Source organism: Phasianus colchicus, chromosome 5, assembly GCF_987193195.1.
Source record: "Phasianus colchicus chromosome 5, bPhaCol1.hap1.1, whole genome shotgun sequence".
NCBI lineage: Eukaryota > Metazoa > Chordata > Aves > Galliformes > Phasianidae > Phasianus > Phasianus colchicus.
In genome coordinates, this window is record NC_143440.1 from 16,600,953 (window position 1) to 16,620,921 (window position 19,969).

Below are 19,969 nucleotides of genomic sequence, written 5' to 3' on the forward strand. Positions count from 1 at the left end.
ATGGAGAGATGCAGAACAAAGGCTTGAATTATCTATAAATCAAAGAGAAGATCATCAAAATAGGGATTGCAGTAAAGTAAACATTATTTAAACACAGTGGTTGATATTTGCAATGCAGGTGAGTCCTTCTTCCTTCCTTACATGCCATGTACATTTCCAGTCTTCTAAAACAAACACACTACAAGACCGTGCCAAGATTATATGCCCAAGGTGACCAGGGGAAGGAAAGTGAAAAAAGGATCAGGAAAATTATATTAAGCTATTGGAACTCCAGCATCCTCAAAATAACTCCAAAACGGAGCAGAAGGAGAGGAAAACAAAAATAGAAATCATCCTTTGTACTGGCACTGAAAGCATGAAGTTTCTTCTTGACAGAGCTTGCAAAGCAAGCATCCAGGAATGGTGGGGGGAAAAAAAGATGCACGAAGCAACAAAGCATCTAGGATTACCACTGACGTAGCACCAGGGGGGAGAACTGGACCACAGTTCATTGCCTTTTCTGTTCAACTAAACCATCTCCAGATAGCCTCAGCACAGCCTCGCAAACTGTAGAAAAAACCACCTGAACACAGACAGAAGGATCCTGCAGAGCCAGAACACGCGCCTCTGTGCTGCACACAAACCTCATCTATAAAACAAACGTGACTCGAGAGTACGTGCCTCCTATTGCCGCTTCCATCAAGCCTCTACAACCAGCCTTGCTTTTCTTAGTAAATGGGTTTTGTTGCTTCCCAAAATGGATGTATTAGTCATGAATAAAATCGAAAAAATTACTAGGGAGGGAAGCAATACTCAATGTACCACAGTCAATAAAAGACAGAGGACAAGAGAAATATTAGCTGAAGGGTTCCAAGAAGGTTAGTGTTACAAAGCAACGAAATTCTGGCTTCGACACAGGGAAAAATCCCCCTGAATACAAATGTGTTCCGTACAGTGACAAAGAAGTTACGCTTACCTCAAAGGACAATAATATACTGTAGCACCTGAGGAAAGGGAGGAAGGCAGAAAAGAGAGACAAAGCATGAACACAAAGAGAATAGGGCTACTGAAAAGTGCTTCATATAGATTCTTCTCCATCACAAAAGGAGATTTATACCTTTCCTTGGAAATTCAGCGTTTAGGAAAGTAGACTCAGAAGTACAACTCCAGCATAATATACCTCTTTCCCAGTCCCCAGGGAGCTATGATACTGATTTACTGGTCAAAGAAATAAATGTGCCTTGGAGTTCTATACGAGGCACTTTTGCCTTTCTGAAGTTAATCCAGCTCTAAGATAGATAAGCAAAAGGCCAACGCTAGTGGAAAAATACCACAGAAAGTATTTGTGTAGATAAATGAGCTTTCTAAAGGCAATGCTCCTGTCACAATGGAAAAAATTTCAGTCACTTAAATAGAGAGATGGAGAATTAAAACAGAAGAAAGTACAGCACACAACCTGCTTCCTGGGTACAAGGACGTGTCTGCTGGTTAGGGACAATGTTTTACTGAATACACCTAATAAGTTAAATTTAAAATTGTATGCATTTCATAAGGGATCCATTTGAGCCAGTGTTGACATGAACTTCTGTGCTGGTTGCCTAGACCACCACTAGAGCTGACAGAGAAATAAGCACTTCCAGGGTAGAACGCATCTCATTCTAAAGCAGTTGTCTAAAAAGGGGTCAGATGAACTGCATCCCAAAACATCTGTTTCTCTTTACTGACTGGAAGATGAGCCCATATAACTCAGTCAAATGTGGACAGCAAGTCTCTAGGTATTTAAAGCTAACAGTGGATTCATTGCACTGAGTGTCAAACTGATTGCAGCACCTAACTTGAGGTTCAAGTACAGACATGGGTTTGCAAAAATGAACCCACTTTCTGTGCTGACTGGAAATTTTACTCCAGAGAATGCAAAGTCCTGAGTTTCATTAGATCTATGTTACCAATTAAAATGAATCAAGATGTAGTCTTTACAGTTGCAGAGATAGCCTTTCAAATACACACAAAATGCAAATGAGAGCTACGCTATATTCCTGAGTCTGCAGATTAATACAAGCAGCACTTCAGTGATGCTCAAAAGCATGAAAAGAGCCATCAGAGGAAAATTCTCAAGACAAGAGTTTTGCTTCTTCAAAATTCTCCCTTAAGTTCATGTCAGCAGGACTGTCCCTCAGCTCTTAATCCTTGGTTCAAATGCTGCTTCCAGGTGCAAAGGGGAAGATAAGACCCAGCTTCTGTTAAAATAACTTTTTTTTTTTTTTTAAATAGGTGAACAAGGCAAGGGAGTCCTAAAATATAACTTAATGATGTAGACTGAAAGTGTCCAAATCTGCGCCCCAGCAGAAGAGCTCATACAGCTCTCACTGACCAGGGCCCCAGCTGAAAGGCCTTGGATGTCCCTTTACCACTCTCTTCTCAGGCTACACAGCACTTTTGGTCAGAAGCAGGTAGCAAAAGCAATCTGTGCAGCCCACAGCCCCTCTGCTCACTTGCAAGGGGTTCTCTGGAAGAAGCACAGCCAGGACTGGACCACCTTCACCAGGATACCAGCAGCCCATTACTGGTTACCACCTCCTCTTCATGCTACTCAGGACAAGAAGCCTCCTGTGTGCATGCTAGCATCTTAGAAGCATTAAATACCTCCTTTACATAAAGTAACATACTACCAGTACTCTGTATAAAGATAGCAGAGCTCTCACTAGCCTATAGCATAAACTTTGTGTTCCCTTCCTCTGGAAGGGCTGGGCACAGCTAGCATGACATCTCTACAAAGGCAGGAGTATTTGTTAATGCAGCAGTCATTTATTCCTCTTTGGGCTGAAATTAGGGACCATCTTCGTGTTCTGGAGTTGTATAGCGCTTACATATCATGAATTGCTTGCTATTTAAAGCTCATGAATGATTCTGTGGTGCAAACAAATCAGTCTTATTCAGTCTAAACTGTAAACAGAAGGCTGTTTCCTTGCACATATTCAAAATTAAATATAGAGGGGGTTATGCAAATCTCTCAACTCAAACTAATCCAGACACTGACCACCAATCTTTGTCAAGGACAAATAGCTATGGGGACACTGCATCATAACCCAGAAGCAGTTAATTATTAAAACTGAGACATTACTCCTACCAGTGAAAGTCAAGATTCCAGAAACATGTGGAGTACGTGAGAAATGGTCCAATCTAAACTTCAATTTCAAATGCCTATTACTTTCCCTGAATTTTTCCAAGCTTCCACAGAGTATTAAAAAAAAAAAATAAGTTCGTACAGACATCAACTTTGAATTCATATAAATTATGTAATTGCACTTTTAAAGGACTATAGCAAGTGACTAGAAGAGAACTGCACAACGAACTTTAACATTACATTTGATATAGCAGAAGAATACATTTAAAAGCAGCAGCGCATTTTTTTCTGTCCCTAAAAGCATGAAGAAAGGAGCTAGAAGGGACTATAATTGTACATGTGAAAAATTATTCAAGGACAATAGGATGTACAGCAAGTTATTTTAAAGGCTGAGTTTGTGACAAAGGATGCCCAGAGCACAAGGATGGCTGCCATCTCAGAGAAGATGAATACATTTAAAGATGGGGTGCTTTCTTAGCATACATATCAGATAAATCGTATGTGTAGGCTAGTAAAGCAATCTAGCAGGACAAGCACAGAGGCATTTTCTAGAGGCAAAAGCTTGTAATATTCTAAGAATTTAATTATTATAAATAAAATTATGATCACGGAGGTTAAATGCTTGCAAGTATTTTGCCAGTCATTTAGATGTGAACCAAAATTCTGAAAGAATAAGGAGGAATAAGCAATTCATTTTCTCATGCTGGGATTTTCATTAAAACCCTGAAGCTAGCTTATACCCATTAAAAAAATATAATAAAAAGACATAGGATGTCTACTTAATTTTAGGACAAATTAATGACTAGCAAACCTAAGAAACTCTCAACTGTAAGAACTTTAAGCTCAGCTATACAGCATCATAGAATTGTTTGAGTTGCAAGGAATCTTTAAAGGCCATCTAGCTCAACTCACCTGCAATGAACAAGGAAACCTACACTAGATCAGGTGCTCAGAACCCCATCCAGCCTGACCTTGAACGTCTCCAGGGACAAGGCTTCCACCACCTCTCTAGACAACCTGTTCAAGTGCCTCACCGCTCTTACTGCAAGAAAAAAAGTTCTTCCTTAGATCCAATCTAAATACCTTTTCTTATACTTTGAGACCATTTCACCTTGACCCCGCTAAAGAGTCTGCTCACTTCCTTCTTCATCCCCTTTAGATACTGAAAGGCCATTATCAGGACTTCCGAGAACCTTCTCCAGGTTGAACAGCCCCAGCTCTCTCAGCCTGTCCTCACAGAGGTGTTTCATCCCTTGATTCACTTTTGTGGTCCTTCTCTGGACATGCTTCAACAGGTCTACATCTCTCCTGTACAGAGGACTGCACATCTGGAAGCAGTACTCCACATAAGGTCTCACCAGCACAGAGTAGAAGGGCACGACCACCTCTTTCACAATGCTGGACATGCTTCTTTTCATGCAGCCCAGAATACGGTTGGCGTTCTGGTCTCAAGGGCACATTGCTGGCTCACATCCAGCTTGCCAACCACCAGTATCCCCAGGTCCTTTTCAGCAGGGCTGTGCTCCATCTGTTCATCCCCAGCTTGTATTAATAGCAGGGGTTGCAGGTTCACCCGGACCCTCTGCTCAATTCTATCTAGATGTCTCTGAATGGCATCCTGTCCCCCAGCTTAGTGTCATCTGCAACTTCCTGAGGGTGCACTTGGTCCCACCGTTGATGTCGCTGACGAAGATGTTAAAGAGCTCTGGTCCCAGTCCTGACCCCTGAGGGACACCACTTGTCAAGCATCTCCATTCAGACATCAAGCTATTTGCCACCATTCTCTGGGTACAATCACACAACCAGTTTCAGGTAAGTTTCAGGGGCAAACAGCTGATGTGCACTGGTGGCTTTGACTACCATCACTGTGACTCCAACAGATAAGCAGTCAGAGAACACGTCATCATTTAGAAAAGCACAGTCTCTCAGCTGGTCCAGGAATAGTGTCATTGCCCCTAGTTTAAAGGCAGATACCGGAAGCAACTGTGCAATTCACTCTCAGACAGGCAGAGAGCCTGCAGCACAGCCAGGTAACAAACCCTGACTTTGTACATGGCAGACTGTACCTTGCTCACAACCATATCCTGCTGCTCTTCCATGCCAGATGAAGGGGAACAGCACTACACGGAACAGTGGGAGAAATCCCTCAAATCTTCATGATATACAAACCCTGAAGGAATGCGCATTATAGAAAGATTTAGTTTGCTGGCATGGAATCAAATGCATAAGCCAAAGATTATTCACAAAGATCAAGACAACCTTCAAAGAAGTCAGAAATCCGGGGGGAGGCAAAGTATTTCCAAGTAGTTTCACTTTCCTCACACAAGCCAAGGAAGCTCAGAGAGGTCATAAATAATGGACTTTATTTTCATTCTTTGCATACACTCTTGCTGTTGCAGTGCCCAGTGTCATCCAGAGATGGAACATTTCTGGATACTGAAAGATACCTTAAAAGGGACCTGTTCTTGAAATAGGAATGCTCAGATTCTGAAATTTAAATCCATTTAATTTACTGATTGCTTCACATAGCCTACAAGTAAAAGGGCACTTTCAAGAAAATTGGATTTCTGAACAATAAAGGATTCGAGTAAACTAACAAAGAAAGGCATTTCAAGATGCACTGGCAAGATGTAGCCTATTCAAATTAAGATACCTACTTAAACATCAAAGTAACCATTGACAGAACTCCCCTAAAGTGGAAGGAGTCCCATTACGGATGTCTTCAAAGCAAGACCAGAAGATCCCCCTCAAACATGTGATCTAGCTTAAATCGCAGTTGACATTTAGATGCTGAAATTAGCGGTATTGAAAGCAGACCTTTCCCACACACTCGTTGTGAACAGTACTTGTCACACTATAATTCAGAGATGATTAACTGAAATGAGAATGTGTACAGAAGTGCTGCTAAGAATAAGAGGCCTATCTCGTGAGAGCTTGGCTTGTTTAAATTGGTAGAACACAGCCTGATAGGAGACAGGATTGTTGCAAATAAACTGGGGGGGGGGGAAGCAAGAAACAAAGAGCTGTTTAACCCATAGGGTGATCCTGGTGCAGCCGTGAGATAAGATAACCATGAACAGTTCTGTGCTAGAGATCAGAAAAAAACCAAGTATGGAGCAGTTGTTCTCTGCAGCAGCCTCCCAGTGCGAGAAGTGGAACACAAGAAGAAAGCAGGTAAGAGAATCTGAAAGTCTGATGAAAGGACTCCTGCCTCATGTTCATCTTCAGCAGTAGGGAGCCTTCCTTGGGACTGAGGGTTGGAAAGTTTCTGCTTATACACAGGGTCCAGTAACAGCAGCAAAAGGAAAATTAGGAACCCTCTGATGTGGGGGAGAGGGGGTAGACATGAAAGGATTTATTTTATTTCTACTGAAGATTTGGAGTTTGCATTTTTTAATAGACACAACCTCTGTTCTTCACCAGTACTCCAGCAGAGCTGGGGGGTACTCGAAGGGCAGTGACACACTGGAGCAGGTTGCCCAAGGAGGCTGTGGATGCCCCATCCCTGCAGGCATTCAAGGCCAGGCTGGATGTGGCTCTGGGCAGCCTGGTCTGCTGGTTGGCGACCCTGCACATAGCAGGGAGTTGAAACTAGATGGTCATTGAGGTACTTTTCAACCCAGGCCATTCTATGATTCAGGACAGGAGAACACACAACAGGGCCAATACATACCAAGAAGAAATTATTTAGGACACAGTGCTGAGTAGCCTGTACATTCACATAACACGAGCAGTTTCCCATTCTTACTTCACAGATATTCTGTAGCAACAATCATTCAGCTCCCATTAATAGAGGGACAAGAAGCCTTCAACAACTACTGAAGAACCAGCATCAAAGCCCAGGAGATTGAAGGTAATCAAACAGCAGTGTTCTGCACTGACCAGACAGCACTGGCTGCAAGGTTGTCAAGTGAGTCCCAAAGGATTTGCACTTCTTTTTACAGATCAGATCTACAGGCCTCAGATTCAGCAACCCCTCACATTCTACATGAAAATAAGTGATCACATTAAAAGTTAATGCTAAAATCATATACTAGTAAGAAAGGTGCTAGTGCCTCTTTCTCTAAATCAGAAACTACTTACAATGAAACTATCAAAATACATATACTAAGCCATGGGAGAGCTCGAATCCCCTCTCCATTGTGTCCATATTAAAATGACTTAGTTCTGGCCCTCACCTCCTACACTTAGCCTTATTCCTCACCAAATATGCACTGGGATCTCATGGAGAAGACCTACCATTACTGCTTTAGCAACATCTAAATGGCCTCTATCTTGCAACAATAGGAGCTATGAGAGAGTGAACTACCACCAAGCCACACCTTTCCTTGGACACAACAAACTAAGCCTTATCAGAGGTAACCAGAAAAAAAAAAAAACAAAAAAACGCACTCATCAGAAATCATAAGCATTCCATAAGTGCCTCGCTGTCTCAGAGGCCCTCACTCTTCCCTTCTGCACACAAAGCTTCCCTCTCTGGAAAATGTAAAGTGACTCTTGTGTACTCAGAACTGTAATGCGAAAATGAAATTGTGTGCTGATGAACTCAAAACTGATTTAATGAAGCAATTCCACCCTTCCTTCCTCCCAACTCCACCTTCTCCTCTGAGTAAGACATTTGTTTGTGTTAATAAGGAGGAGAAAAAAAGACAAGCTAAAAATAGTTCTTTTTGCTTTAAAGTTAAAGCTATGAATAAACAGGCTGAAACAGGAATGCAACTAATCTACCCTCCAAGTTCCTATGCTGCTTTCCTGTTCAGTTCTTCCAGACACCTTCATAAGGATCAAATACAGAGTTATTTCTGCAGAACAGCCCACTTCCCTGCATTTTCTAAGGTAGCTGGCTCTGGAATGAAGAGAAACAGCTTATGAGACTGGACGAATCACAGACATAATAAAAGATTTTTAACTCCCAGCATATTTTAGGATGCAAGGACACTACTAGGAGTCAGAATTGAATAAAAAATTAAGAAAAAGTGAATGACGAAAAAATTCCTGGTGTTTCCTTTTATTACATTATAAGGATCAAAAATTACATTATCTCCTAAAATCCACCTTCCCATTAAAAAGCACTCATACTGTTATCCCTGCCTCAGACCCAAGTCACATCCCTCCCCAACAGTAATAAATGTCAACACTGGAAGAGAGCACGTGATCAGCCATCCTTTTCACCCTGGGCTGGGAGCCAAAGCACGGCTGGTGTATATCTCTGCAGCACAGAACCAAACAGATTTCTTTATTCTGTTCCGTACATCACATCTTTAGCAAGTAAGCAGATCAAGCCCCAAGCAGCATCCTTGCAACATCAACATGTAAGCTCTAACTTGATTTTACACCCTACTCCTTCTCACACGTGAGATTCAGGTAATGCCATAAGAGTCCTTTGTACCGTCCCAGCATTGCAGACTGAAGCCACCTGGCAGAGTTGCCTTTCATTTCCCTATTCCCAGTTTCCTATAGCATGAAGCACCACAGCATGCTGCCATAGATACTGCTATGGCATCCGATATAAGTTGCATTAAAAAAAACTAAAATTAAAAAAAGAAAAAAAAAACACCAAGAAACCAAACATCTCTGGAAAGAGAAAGGAAATGGCTTGCTTTCATCTCAGAGTTCAGAGGGAATGTTTTATAGCTGTCAATCTTAACAAGATCCTACTCATTGACACACCAGGGATAGCATCTATTTTGAGTTAGACTGTGCAGCTATGCAATAATCTCGGAAAAGTGTGGCGACATTTGGAAAGTGAAGGTGAAAGTCTTTCCCACAAACCCAATGTGAAGCCAACGCATGACAGCCAGACCAGCTGAGTTAAGCAGACACGACAACACAAGGCTAAGTATTCCAATACAGCCACATGAATATGACCCTGAGAGCTGTTTGCATCCTTTGGTGTCCCAGGATGAAGTGAATATTCTCAGAGGTGGAGGCGAGATACACCTGGCACTCAGGAGGACAGTGGATGTCAGGACGCCATACTGACACCACAGCACCACCGGCATAGTATGCAACCTTCACTTCCCATCCATACACAGTCCTCATCCTTCATTATAAAAAGGAAAAGAAAAAAAAAAAGGAACAATCATGTGCAGCCTCAGTGACAAGATCATGCTTCTTTTAGCAAAGGCAAAGTTCATTTGCAGATTTCCTAGACAACCTCAAAGGAGAATAAAGAAATTGAGCTTCCCACAGCCTATCAATTTCTTGCAATTAAAGCACTTATTTCTGCACTGTGTTAAATCAGAAATAAAAAGGAGCCAAGCTAACACCTGATACAATATCAGAGTTCCATATCACACCAGCAGTAACTCCACTGCTCTTCCTCATAGAATAAGTAGAGGAACTTGAAGAGCTGATTTTTGATCACAATGATCAGGAAAAATAGCACTAATCAAGGTACACCATGGCCCTGATCAATACTCCTAATACATTAAATACGCATCTTAGAGGATGTATTAATGTATTAGGAGTATTTAATGTATTAGGAGAGATGATTTGCAGTGCTAGAAGCAGTCTTCCAGTTGAGCAGCTGCATTTCCTTTGACTCTGCTTAATTTCCACTACTTTTGATTAAAACAATTACTTTCACTCAATATTCAATTTCTGATAATTATTCTTCACTATATACACTACAAACTGGCTCCATCTTTCCCAAGGAACAAAAGTTGACTAGACAATGCATTTTTTCAGTTTCTGTATCTTATGTAATTTATGCACCAGCAGTGTTTACAGAGACTAGTAATAGACACTGTATTCAATTCTCTTTCCTACATCCTTTTTGAGATCGCGGGGCTTTTCCTTTTAAAATGTTGTTTCCTCCTGCTGTTGTCATTATTTCTCAGGAAAGCCAGTTTTCTGAGCACAAGTGCTTCCCTTTTACCCAATCTATGCCACCTCAATACTCAGCAGCATTTAACTGCACAAGTGTCTTCGGCTCCCTCAAGCACTTACCTTTTTTTTTTGTTGTTGTTCATTGAGTCCTCATGAACAAACATTTGCACAGGCCCAGGTTTACTCTTGCCCTTCTATGTGTGCAGATAGATTCCCCATATAAGGTACAAAACCAGAGACAGCTTTGCAAACAACTGTTCTGTCATTTTAAGCAGCGCAAAATATCAAAAGAAATCACCTGAGTCTGCTCTATTGAGTTACTGACAGAAGGGAATTATTGACAAAAGAATCGCAGACAAAATTATGCGGACATTCAGAGATCAGTGGTAGGACTAGAGAAGCATTTTCTTCACAGTGTTTTGTTTAGGCAGAAGTTAAAAATTTTTACTCCGCTATTTTTTATATTTGGTATCCAAATAGCACTGAATCAGCCAGCTCTCTTACAGCCCTGAAAAAAAAAACAGCCTCTCATTTCAAGAGTACACCTAACAACAAATTCAGAAACACCGCAGCACTCAGACACCCTCTCCTTTCTCCTGTCTCTGCCTATGACTACCAGCTATCAACACTATGATGTGTTTGCTTCTGGCTCTTGGAACTAGCAGAGTATTCAACTTCCATTGGCTAAGCAACAATTTCTCTCCTTTCATTTAAAAAAGTCTTTCCTTCAGAAGCTGTTTGCAGAAACTGAATATTGTATCCAATTCTCATCTTGGTCAGTGGATGAATAACCAGAACAAAGTATATGGTCATCTGTCAACAGCGTGCCCCAAGCCACACTACAAGGTGTGCAGGTAGCCAGAGAAGTTCTGCAAATCCAGTCTGAGGAGGAGAAGTGTTATATATCCATTTGGCTTGGAATTGGTAAATCAGTTTATTTTTTGTGGTAGTAAAGTGAATGAACAAATTTTAGAGAGTAAGATTATTTTCACAGATTACAGTTCATAAATATAGTATATGGGAGAAACTCACCGCGACTGGTGGTTTTACAGATGATACAGACGGTGCAATTGGAAGTAGCGTTTGATCTTCCACACCAATAATGGCCAGCCCTTCAACGATGCCTCTGCAAGAGACAAAACAACACATTTATGAGTAAAACAAGCAGGCAGTGATAAGGAGCCACATCAGGAGCACTTTTCAATCCAGAATTACAGCTGCCTACTTCACAATGCTGTTCCCCTCCCCCTATGTACTTCCTCACACTCTTCAGCCTCAATCAAGAATCAAGTTTATCAATAAAATGAAACCTCAAGTCACCAAATAACGATCGCCTTGTTGGACATTTCTTCAAAGTTTGAAACTTTGACAAAGCATTTGCCCTAATTGATAGGGGTGGCTTATGCTGCAATGACCGTAAATAAAAGGCATCTTCCAAATGGGAATACTAAAATTCCACAAAATTATGCTGCCCAGGGAAGAACATCAACACCACGAAGGGTTACAGCTATACTCAAATAATTAGTAATGCTCAAATGCAACATCAGTGGTTCAGTGCCACCTCTGAAAGTAGGTAGTAAGGTCTGTAGTATAGACAGATTTCTTAAAAACAAAAGTCTTTCCTCATCCAGTGCAGCTTTATCACAGCAGATGATGAATTACACTCCTGTTTTGTGCCACAGCAATTTTGATATATATTAAATGTTAAGTTTGAAACTGCAGAGATTTTTTCACTAAGCACAGTACAGCACCCCTGTAACCTGCTTAAGGTTAAAACCCAGCTCCTATAAACACACTGACATTTCTCCTGACAAAGACTGCAATTTTTTTCCCCCATATTTCAAAGACATTTGGTCTGTAGACCAACTGTGGCTGGTTTGCTAGTGTGACACGTGAAACTAAATAAAACAGAGAATCCTAGATCTCACTACTGCAGGTTCTGAATGCCACTGTATTCCTGATGGTCTAAAAATCCAGCATAACAGAAAGCAAGCTATATCTTTGGTATGTGCAGGAACATTGCTGTCTGACATTTCACTGCCACATAAATCAAGCAGTCCCCAGAGGAGCATCATTAATGCATTCCCTGGATGTTGCCTTATTTTGGTTTGAGTTTTTGTTGTTTTGTTTTCCCTTTCCAATCTCCCTTCCTTCTCCCTCCGAAGAAAAAAAGAAAAACAACCCATAAAGAATGAAGGAAGTGGATATCAAGTGTTTTTTGAGGAAAGCTGCCTGACAATTTTTAGATTACAAATATTTTTTTAAACTTGACAAATACCAGAAGCAACATCACCTTATAAGGCAAAAGACAGCTGAAAGCTAAATCCTTATAAGCCAGACTGACTCATAAGAGCAAAGATTCTTCCTAGAAAAACAAATCTAATCATCAAGCAAGAGCAAGTTAGAAGCTGAAGTAATAAGGATACCAATGAATCCCTCTTTCCCCATTACTACAGTGGGCTGGTGTAGACTGATTCAACAGGCATGCCTAGCTACTATGAACGACAAAACAAGCTAGACAGACTACTGACCTGGCCCAGTTCGACCATTCATTAGAATACCTAGAGTGTATGCTACACTAAAATCACAAGCACAGGTGTAGAAGATCACATCTTGCCCCCATCTTTTCATTCTATGGAATGCAGGAGTAAGTACAGAAGCTGCATCTCTGTTACAGTCACACGTGCTTTTAACACAGTCTATGACCAGCTCTGGAGTTAAGGCAGAGAAGGTACAGAAGCACAGACACAACACTGTCTCCAATAAGCCCAGGTGGTCACACAAAACTCAGTACCACCACACCTTCATCACTCCTGTTAAACAATGTCAATGAAAACCAGGTCATGTAAGAGTACCCAGCCTCTAACCCTGCCTCTTCAAAGAGGTTGCTGATGCCATCAGAAGTACAGTAACAATAATCAGAGAGGTTGGTTTCAGTATGTTCCATGTAAATCTACTTCTCCAACTAGAAAACATCCAAAATCTTCCTCTGAATGGACCCATTACTGCACACACAGCCCTTGACCTACCCAAGGCATGAGCCCAGGTGGCTGTAGTTTCATCAAAGGCCTCAGCACCACAAGTAAAGAGACCAGTGCTCCATTTCCCTCTCAGCCAGCAACCCACTGTATGTGGGATTCCAGGCAAGACATTTTGTCTGCCCTGTCTTCACTTTCATTCTCAGGTCAATTTCTTTTCTTTTTTTTTTTTTTTTTTTTTGTCTCCAGGGATAATCCAGGGATCATCTTTTACAAGATGTTTATTTATTATGCGTTGCTGAGCACAACAGGGCCTCAAAGCATTACATAAATAATAACAGGAGTGTCAGCTGCAGTATAACTCTGATTAGTACAACACTGTTCCCCTCCTAAGCCAGCTACACCAGACATCCTCTCCAGAAACCAGAGGCACGTGTTTAATCTCTCTGTCCAGGCCTTTGTTAAATGCTTCCTGGCTCTCTGATGTGCACCACACAACCTGCAGTCCATCTAAAGGGAAAAGTTTGACAACTTAGGAGATTTCTTCAGGCTCAATTCACAGGCTCTTAAGTGAGGAAATTACAGCTTTGCAGGAGAGGCTGAATCAAGTCCTAATGCTCAAATTCAAACTGTCTGATTAAAGACCTGCCACAGGCGGCTCAGCTTTGTAGGATCTGGGACACGCTCAGCTAGGCAAGAGCCCTGCTGCTCTCTGGTTTTCTTACTTTGAAACACCCTTACATTGTTGTGCTCTTCCCTGGGCATTGCTCTGAGTTACTGTCAGACATACAGAAGTCCAGACGACTCTGTTATGACTCAAGGAGGGCTGTTTCCTGATGCTCGTGTTTCTAGAAAGTAGGTTTCCTGGCTGATGTGCAGATATAGAACATCTTTTGGTTGATTCCCTAATGCTGTCCTGAGTTTACTGCTACTTATTGGACTGTTCAAAGGCAAAAAGTCAAAGGCAGTTGGGAGAAACTAAGTAACAAAACATGCTAACATTATTTCAGTTTGCATTTTTCTGAGCCTAATGAGCACATTCTACCATGCAACTGCTTTCACTCCCTCTACATCTCAAAGGAAGACCCATAATCTGGCAATTGTCCAGCTGCTCCCACTGGGGCAGCAGTTGTGAGAAACAGAACCATTACCAAGGCAGATAGCATTGATGGCCCTAGAAAATAGTAAAAACTTTGCTACTTGGCTCTTCCCAGGGGGGTATTACACACTGACTTTTTTTTCCCCATGTCTAGAGCTACATATTGCCAGGAAGAGCAGGGAAGGGAAATTTCTGATTTCTGTCACAAAGGCACACAGGACATACACAGGCAAAGCAATCCAGCTTCCGTGTCCTGAAGGGAACATGCACAAACATCTCGTGCCACACAGATGGGAGCAGCAACTTCAATCAGTGGTAAGAGGCAGTTCCCAGTCTCTGCCCTTTCAACTACTGCAGCTATACTGGGACACTTACAGCCTGTACTCTTGCTCATAACACAAAGAAACAAGCAAAAAAAAACCAGCCATTTTGTAAAGTCCTATTACACAAAAGAGGCTATGGGAAATATCTTTTAAAGCAGATATGAACACTGCTCGCTTTTTGTTTTTAAGAGAAAATTATCAGAAATAAGTGTTGAAAAGTTTCACCCCTTCACCACTACCTACTGCAAATACTTGCATTTTTTGCCCACACAACTCTTCCTCAAACAAAAACTTCACTTGGTCCTCGGTATCATTCTGTTTGGAATCTCCTCCTTCAATTCCTTTTGCTTGAAGCAAGGCATCTCCTCAGCCTCACAAAAGACCACAGTTTGCATCTTTCCCTATATTCATGCCCACCACCCTTAACACAAAAACCAGCAAAGCTAACAGATAAGCACTGGTATCTGCTGAAGTTTCACTGTGTAAATTAACTCTCCTAAAAACCCCCTATCTGTTGGGTATTTGTTTGCTTTAATCTACAGAGAGATTATATTTTACATGTACGTATATAAAATATATAACTACATATTAAAAATTTGAATACTGATATTCACTTCAGCCTCACAGCAGTGAGCCAAAAGTCAGCCACAGGAAGCTAAGGAAAGTCTGGAAGCTTCTAAGGAAGCTCCTTACATCAGCATTAACCTTGACAATTGTATTCCTACATCTGCTTCTCTCATTACCAAGGGCCTGGATTGATTCTGATCTTCAGAGTTGCTTTTAAAAGGTCCATAATATCTGCCTATAGCATACCTGCATCTCAGTTTCCTTGGGTAAACACTGAATTCGATGAAGCTCCAGCTCATAGCTACATCCCCAATGCTAAGAGACAGCACAGAGCTGCAAACATTACTGATGAACTGTGATCCTGTACTCTTTTGAGATCTGTGTACAACTAAAGAAATTTCTTCTCCGTCCAAGATTAAAGCCCCAGGGGATATTCTTCTTTCACCTTTGCTTTACTCAATGACAGTTACAGAACCTAGTAAACAGACAAGAGATCCTGTTTATTCAGAAGCAGCTGACTCAGAGTACAGCTACATGGTGGTCAACTGCAAGATATTTTACCTCTTTCTACTCTATTGTATGCCTTACTGTAACGCTAGATGGACACTTTCCAGCACTGTATTAAGCAATATAACCACGTGGCACACATTTAATCTTTTAGCAGAATTCCCAGATAGAATTACATGGCCTGGAATATTCATCTGAAAAGGTTTTAAGTATTTTCATTCTGTTTGTGTTAGCAAAGGCATCTGTGCTCAGTGCTTAGCACTGAAAGCTGAAAGATCAATGATCCTCATTTTTTGTTCCCATCTCAGTCTGATCCATGAGAAAGTTCCCTTCTTCCCAAGTATGGAGCAGAAAGATGAGGCTTTAAGTTCTTACATGCATTGGACACTCTAGATGGAGTCAGCATTGAACAATCCATCCCATGGCTAGGATGTGACTTAAGAAGGCCAGCTTATCTTTAAGTAGGCAAACCGACATGGGAGGCAAAAAGGTAGCAGATTCCTCCATATTTTTGTATAGAGTGTAACTTCAAGAAACCAAAAGCTATCTGTGCTGTCATAATTAAATAAGTTGCTGTGGGACCAGAAATTGTTAATGAGCTTAAAGTAATATGTGAAATCCAGCGTGTCGTGCTAGATCATTTATTGAGGTTTGCAGACATGGCTATTATTCTCTCCTCCCTAGGCTTGCACAAGTGTGGCTACGGAGCTGTGAGCACCCAGAGGGAACAGCACCAAACTAAAAGGGCTGCTTGTGACACAGAGCCATCCAGCCTCAGCCACCACAGGGCACATTATGACCCACATGAGCAGCAGCTTTCCTTCTGTGCTGACTGTTCATTCATAATTCAGGCACTATTATAACATATGCTAATAATAAATTAGCCTCAGTGATACTAAATATACCCAAGTGATTAAAAGCCCAAAATAAAAAACCTTGGCTAAGATCAGCAATTTAAAACTTGGTTTTTGGTTTTACTAGGATTGGTGATTTGGGATTACTAGTATTGGTGATTTGGTTGTTTTTTAAAATTTTCACTTTATGTCAAGCTGCTCTGGGAAGAAAATTGAAACCCAACTGAAACGTGCAAAAAAGCATCACCTTAACCAACTTTATTACCTGAACTACCCCAGCCCTGATAGCTCAGTGGGTGAAGAAAGTTCACCCAAACAGATTTTACACGTGCAATTGTATTTAAAAATAGTTCCCACTACAGTGAAAGAAAGCAAGGAAATGTGGCTGACTCTCTCACTCCAGTACAGCTCTCACATTCCTTGCCTACATTTTTCTTCAGTCCCCATATGGCCCAAGCTGTACAGCACTTTCAGCTCCCAATCCATCTCATAATGTAAGTTGCTCATGGCACAACTGAAACTGCTGAAAAACCTGAATGACAAGTATTGTCCCTTTACCTGCAGAATAGGCTGTTGCTTTCACCAGTTGTCCTGATATTGTGGTAAACTCTTTTTCCAGACTATTAAGCTATTGATTTCCTGTGGTTCAAGCACTTATTTTCCCTTTAAAGCCCTAGCCAAATCTGCACTGGTTCATAATTTTTATTTCAAGTACTATTAAATAGAGAAAATTTAAGTCTTAATTTGACTTGCTATTATTTCAAATTCACCATTAAGTAGGTTTCTTATCAAATAATGTATTTAATTTCATATATAATCACACAAAAATAGAGATGCAGCACTGTTTAAATGCATCCATTTCAATGCATGCTCTGTCATCTTAAAACTGTTCCAGGGCTTCAGAAACACAGGATGTTTATTAAAAACATGACAGGTGTTTAGCTTCTAAAATACACTAGACAGAGCCAACTGTCTCTCGCTTGTCTATAACTAGATATCATAAGTACTTCCAAAGGAGGTATTCCAGTTCCTAGAGAGCTGATACCTCTCTTCTAGTATTGCAGTATTCCACACTTGTCCCTGCCATCTTTATGAGCAGGAGGAGGGCTACCCATCCCATACTGTAAAGAGTATGGATTCAAGACACTAGGAGGAAGGAACACCAGCAACAGCAGGATGCTTCCCACTGCCCAGGCAAAGAACAAGGTACAGGAATGCTCTGAGCAAGGCTAACACAGCATTGCCAGAGCAACCTGACAGCCTGTTAGCTAAGGGTCCTGGGTTACACCATGCTCTCTCAGCAGCCCAGTTAGTATTGCAGCATAACACTGAGTCTCACTAACACATCAAACTGCCCTGGGATAAACCACAACACATCATATAGGAAGGCAGAAGTGACCTTTCCAAGCAGTCTGCTGCAGAGCTGAACCAAGCCCTCCCACAATGCTCCCGCACACCCCCAGCTCAATGGGGAGCAGCAGTCAGGTAAATGCCATCCCACAATCACACCCTGAGCAAATCTTCAACAGCACCCAGGACTAAGGAAGGAGTAAGGAAGACAGAAAATGCAGCCAACGTAGGTATAGGAAATTTTAATGGCAACAACAGCACTTTATATGTCATTTTATTTCCTAACCCAATCAATCAAGTGAAGCATTTAAGGACACAGCACTGTAAGTTGCTTATTGCTCAGATTTCTGCAAAGTATTTCTTTTTCTTTCCCTTCCTCCTCTTTTTGTACTAAAAAAAAAAAGAATTAAAAAGCTAGTGACTGAGAATGACTGGTATCTTCACGTATCCACAGCAACAAAACTAAGACATATTTTACTCCCAGAAAAATCTCCACAGCAATGAACTACAACACAATTTTTACCACGGTTTTTCCAGGGAGGAAAAAACACCCATCCTATCTTTGCCCTTTGTGGTAACTTCACAGAGCTGCAACAAAACATCCCCAGTTTTGAGGCAAGTCTAGATATCTTTTGCTCTCCTAAACCAATCATCCAAACCACACAAACCAAATAAAAGTTTTCCATGTCATGCTATAGCAATTCCCTTTGCTCTGATCTTCCACCTGGACACAGAAAAAGCAGATTTGGCCACACGCCCCTGTGCTGGCAGGACAACGTAGCAACAGCTATGAGCACATCAGCTAGCTATTACAAACTAACATGCCCTTGCTGGACCAGGATCAAAACTCAGTGCAGCCATGGCAGGCACTTAGCAAATGAAGAGCTGCTGTGCAGTAACTTAAAAGCACTGATATTTGGCAAATGGAGTCAGCACCGAACACGGATGTGTCAGTAGGTAAAGCAGAGCAGAACTTAAATCTATCTGGATAGGACAGCAGCACTCACACCATCCACAGCTCTTCATCTCAGCAAGTGCTTCATGAAGCTGTTTTCTGAAAGCCTTACTGCTGGAATTCCCTAGATGACCTCAAGCCTGAGTCTCTTTCTGGAGGATGAGCATTCATGTCCAGCTTGGTTCCAGCAAAATCCTCTTAAATGTACACTTTACCTCCTGCTGTCATGGTGCACTCTCAGGACTACACAACTTCTCCACCCTTCTCCTCCCTATTCTTCTGAAGACCTGCAAAAATTTAGTCACCTTAGGCAACACTCAAACACACAGTGCCACTGACAGGACAAGAGACTCAATACAATGAAAGTTTATTTGACTTCATACAGAAGTCACTCACCTTTCAGGCATGATCAGTTTCCAAAGCATATTTGTTTGCAAAGCTTAGAAAGCATCTAAGCCAGTAGCTAGATGCTAGGTAGCTATAATAAAGATGCTAAAGTTATACACTGTGCTGCAGTGTCACTTCTGCCTCAACAATCTACCATCTGGAGGATGAACTGCTTTAATGTGATATTTCCACTGAGTCCTAGAAAAACCAAATGCATATCTTGAAGAATCAAGATTGTTTTCTATGTTTGTTTTAAGTACTACTGTTGAAACAAAGACTGAAGTTAAAACACTGCAAGTCAATTTGTATTTTATACTCAGTTAAGAGACCCTAAATGGCTTAGAAATCAGCATCATCTTAATGATTTTTGAAAGTTTTCTGCCAGATCAGTTATAGTAACATCTCACTGCACTAGTATTAGTTAAATCAATCTGGAAACAGATGCAATTCTTTACTTTCCCCTCCTGATTTCTGTTAGCAAGTCAGTATCAACAAGACCCGGTCCTCACTTCTCTGCACCTCACTTCACTGTATTCACATACAATGAAGAAAGTACTTCATATAATTGCTCCATCTTGGGACCAAAATCTGCCTTTTGATAGATATTGGCAGAGATTATTTCTATTGGTTATTATATCCAACTATGGAAAATTCTGGTTTTGCTTGTGCCACACCAGTATATCATACAAATAATTATTGCTTATACTTGAAAACAGGGGAAAACAGAAATACTTATATGTAAAGAGCAAGATAGAGACAAGATAGTGACAAGATAGTGTCCATCTCAAAGATTCAAGAATTGAGTGCAAAAAAAAAAAAAAGAAAATCTACACTTTAAGCATTTTATTTCATTTTTTCCTTCTGCCTTGGGGTTTGCCACAATTACACATGACTTGGTCAAGTAGACTACATGCTACAAGTGGAGATTAAGCTGCAGGGATAACAACTGCTCACTGACTATTGGTATTTTAACAGCCCTAGAGCTAACCAACACGCTCTTGTTAGAATCATATCA

General features: G+C 41.1%; 2 protein-coding genes across 8 annotated transcripts in view; both read right to left on the reverse strand.

Moving 5' to 3' along the window:
• The window catches only part of TSPAN4 (tetraspanin 4), a 392,906-nt gene that overhangs the window by 320,666 nt on the left and 52,271 nt on the right, over window positions 1-19,969 (reverse strand). Inside the window, exon 2 of one of the 4 annotated variants that reach the window (XM_031609001.2) lies at window positions 10,967-11,060. The gene's annotated coding sequence lies outside the window, so the exon portion shown is untranslated. Of the gene's footprint in view, window positions 1-10,966; window positions 11,063-19,969 lie in introns of those variants that run through there. The other 3 variants (XM_090140643.1, XM_090140642.1, XM_090140646.1) reach the window with 3 other exon arrangements.
• The window catches only part of CD151 (CD151 molecule (Raph blood group)), a 169,630-nt gene that overhangs the window by 49,971 nt on the left and 99,690 nt on the right, over window positions 1-19,969 (reverse strand). For all 4 annotated transcript variants that reach the window (XR_016466758.1, XR_016466759.1, XR_016466757.1 and 1 more), the window contains exon 11: window positions 10,967-11,060. The gene's annotated coding sequence lies outside the window, so the exon portion shown is untranslated. The remainder of the gene's footprint in view (window positions 1-10,966; window positions 11,061-19,969) is intronic.